The sequence below is a fragment of the Tetrao urogallus genome (assembly GCF_951394365.1).
Source record: "Tetrao urogallus genome assembly, chromosome: 1".
Taxonomy (NCBI): Eukaryota; Metazoa; Chordata; class Aves; order Galliformes; family Phasianidae; genus Tetrao; species Tetrao urogallus.
The window spans coordinates 59,411,102-59,412,333 of NC_136813.1; positions in this window are offsets into that span (position 1 = coordinate 59,411,102).

Genomic DNA, 1,232 nt, shown 5'->3' on the forward strand with positions numbered 1-1,232 from the left:
GACATGTAAGCACTTCAGCAATTTACAAATAAATTAAGATAGTGAAAGGCAGCATGGCCTAGAAGGGGGAAAAAAACAAAAAGGTGTTGGGTTGATAACAGGAGAAATAGCTCAGAGATTTATTTTCTGGAAAACAACAACAAAGGAAAAAAAAAACAACAAAACCCAAAGAGACTGGAACAGAGATTAAATCATCTGTACAAAAGATTTGTGCAAATGTAGTGTGCAAACAGAAGTGACAGAAGAATATAACGTCTTCAATCTTCAGGACATTTAAAATGTACACCTACTGGTGGAAGCTCTGTCCTTTTCTTTCAAATGTTACCACAAAGGCTCTGATGTACAAACTCATGATTCCTCCTTTAGTATCTTCTATATGACTAAGTACAAGTAGAGCCTTTTCATTTAAGTACAGGCATCACTACAGTAGTGTAACACTGCTTCCTGGTCTTGAACACACACATCCAACCTCAGGTTTAAAAGCCGTATCTTAAGTTCTTTCTCCTAAAACTTCAGCTCATTTATGACCACTGGTTCTTGGGGTGCTATCCCAAGACTTCCAAAAATGCCATTAATCACCTCTACAGTACCATGCCATAGATGTGCCAAACGCTGTATTTTATATAATTTTAGGCCCTTTTAAGTTTTGTGGGCCGCTGCCTTCATATTTTCTGTCGAGCAATTCTGAAAAACATAACTAAGACTAAAAATTTAGTCAAAACAGAAAATCCCTCTTCTGCTCACAACTGACCTTACATTTTGTAAGCATCACCAGAGAGGAAATAACTCGTAATTCCTTCAACATGCATGAACCATACAGGCTAGCGAGCTGACAAAAATTTGTGAGGAACTGTAAACACTTCAAAATGCTTTATGTCTAGGTATTCCAGTAGCTATATTAAATCAACTTTTTCTTCAAATCAGCATTAAAAGACCTGTCACAAGTGTGTCAGATTCTGTTTTAAGCAATTTGCAATTAGCTTGTTGCTTCTCATTATATGTCTGCTCATCAGCTTTGACAAGAAGTTCTCTGCTGCCAGAATGCGATACAGTATAGTCTTTCAGAGCTGACGAGGTGTTCTTCCTTCAGAAGAAACTAAAAAGCTGAAAATGATACACAGAAACAAAACCCCAGAGTTTAGCATTGAAATACCAGTGGATTGTTCTTCTACTTTAGGATTTCTCTTTTTGTAATGGTGGAATGCATTTAAAGATGCAGCGCTTCCACTGTC